This window comes from Pteropus alecto, unplaced genomic scaffold, assembly GCF_000325575.1.
Source record: "Pteropus alecto unplaced genomic scaffold, ASM32557v1 scaffold52, whole genome shotgun sequence".
NCBI lineage: Eukaryota > Metazoa > Chordata > Mammalia > Chiroptera > Pteropodidae > Pteropus > Pteropus alecto.
The window spans coordinates 5,360,775-5,363,504 of NW_006433941.1; positions in this window are offsets into that span (position 1 = coordinate 5,360,775).

Below are 2,730 nucleotides of genomic sequence, written 5' to 3' on the forward strand. Positions count from 1 at the left end.
CCCTGCAGGCAGACCTCTGCGTTATGACCCGGCTGCTGGGCTACGTGGACCCTTCGGATCCCCACTTTGTGGCTGCCGTTCTCGCCATTACTTTCAATCCTCTGTTCTGGAATGTGGTAAGTGTCCTCACCCTGACACTGTCCCAGCGGGCTGCACAGACAGACGAACCACTCTTCCTTCCCCTTTGTCTGTCCGTGGCCAGTGTGGAATCATCTTCTCTGTTTCCCCATTGAGGTTGGCACCCAGTTAGGGGATGCTGACCAGGGAAGCCCCTCACCATGGGGATCTCATGATGTCTTGGCATCTGCAGATGGCCCTGGGCTGTTGCCAGGTTGGGCTGGGGTGGCAGGGCTGTGCTGTGATAGGGCTGCCCACCTGTGTCTGGTGATCTCACTCAGTCTCCTAGGTGGTGAAGCAGACTGTTTCACTTTAGGGCTTTCTTCCCTCTTTGCCATCCACACAATGAAGCCATTTTCTTAAGAGTCCCCTCCCTCTCATGTGCTCCATAAACATTTTTCCTAAATGAGATTTCCTGCAGAATGGTTTGCACACCACCGGCCTGAGGTGTGCTGGGTAGCAAGAACAAACCGATGAGAAGTGAAAACAGGAGACAGCAGCGCCCCACTCTTCTGTCGGTGCAGAGGACACTGGGAGGACAAGTCTGGGGTGGGGCCTCAGGCTGCGTGGGAAGTGGCCCTGAAGTGATCCTGGGAGGGAGGACAGGTCTTGCTGCAACTTTTTTCCAAGACGCCTCCTCTTGTCAAGGTGTGGGGGCAACTCTTGGGGTTTCTGGTCCAGCTTTCCTGTGCGGCCATCTCTGATGAGGTAGAAAGGGGCAGCAGTGGTACTCTGGGAACTGTGCTGGTGGTCCCTGGGGCTGCGTGCCTGGGTTTGCTGATGCAGAGCCGCGAACATCCTGTGATCACCCTTGAGGGTAGCTAGAATAATAAGGCCAAGCTTAGTGTTAACAACACACTGTTCCAGACTGTTTTCATTTCAGGTGACCCCTTGGTCCCAGGGGTAGAACAGGACATGTTTTTCATCTGGTTTATGAGTTAGGTCTTTTCTCCATCTGAGGAGATGGAGGTGGGGGCGGGGCTGCTCACTTCGAAGAGGCCATATTCCGAATGCGCTGTCCCTCCTGTCCTGAATATGCTGGGCCTACCCTGAGGTGGTCTGGTGAGAGGGGACCTGAGGAGAGCAGGGAGCTCTGAGGAGCAGAGGTCCAGAGCTTGCTTCATCCAAAACTATTCTTCAGGCCTTCCGGACTCCTGCCACACTCCCAAGAGGCCTTGTCCCACCTCTGTGCCTGCGCTGACCCTGACCTCCTGACACAGGCCTCCCCACAAGAGCAGGAATAGGTGGGCAGAGCGCCTTCGGAGCCCCTCGGCCCCTCTTTGCTCACTTCTGCTCTCCCCACCTATGTACCTTCCTCTCTATCTTTTCGGCATCTGCAGCACCAGACAATGAAGAGAGTATGGCAGGCTGAAAAATGGCCCCCCAAAGATGTACCCATCCTAATCCTTGGAATCTGTGAAGGTTACTGTGAATGGTAAAAGGTGGGGAGCCTTTGCAGATGTGACTAAGTAAAGGATCTTGAAATAGGGAGGTTGTCCTGGATTTTGGGGGTAGGCCCTAGCTGCAGTCACATGTATCCTTGTGAGAGAGATGTGGAGATGCTAGTGTTGAAGATTGGAGTGATGTGGCCATGAACTGAGGAAGGCTGCAGCCTCCAGAAGCTGGAAGAGGTGAGGAATGGATTCTCCCCTAGAACCTATGAAGGCAGTGAGGCCCTGCCACACCTTGATTTTGGCCCAGTGATAGTCATTTCAGACTTCTGGCCTCTGGAAATGTGAGAGATTATATTCTTGTTATTGTAAACTTCCCAGTTTGTGGTAATTTGTTACAGCAGCCACAGGAAACTAATACAGAGTATTAAAAGGCTGTTGATCCCTGCTAGAAGACATCATGGTCTGTTGGGAGTTGACAGTGCTATTTCTGGTCCACAGGCCTCTCCCTACAGGCTTGGCCGTGACCAACAGTCATTCTGGTCTCCTAGCGCTGGGGACTTGGCTTGACAAGTACACAAGGTGTCCTGGGGACACTTGGTAATGCACATGCCCCTTTGGTTATTTCTTGTTGGCCCCTCTACTCTAACAACATGTTTTTGTGAGTTTATGAATGTGGCCTGCAGCAACATTTATAACAGCCACACGGTTAAGGTACATAAGATTTGGAAGGCAGGCAGCTCATGTCTGTGTGTTTGTCATAAGTCTTTTTTTCTTTTTCATAAGTTTTTTATTTTCCTTGTTTTTGGAAAAAATTATTCACTGGAATAGTTTGTGGTCATTAGTGAGAGAGAGAGAGCTCTTCAAAGTCATTTCAGAATGAAAAAAGTTATGAAAACATGTTACGGTTTGGTGGGAGCAGTGGACCGGCACTGTAGAGCAGGAAACACTGGTCTGGGTGAGGCTGGACCCCAGCTCTGTGACGCTGTGGGGACCAGAATCCTAGTCTTGAGCAGTGAGAGATTGCACTTGTGAAAACACTTGATTCAGTCCACATTATAGCTAATACAGTACTTGGCAAGGCTTGCTGTGCTTGTGCTGAGTGCATTTTGTGCTGTATTTTAGTTGTCACAGTAAAACTGTTATTCTCCCTTTTGGAAATTTCATTTAGTCATTTTCCTAGGCACTGGAGCACATGGCCCTGAACCTCATGATGCTGAAA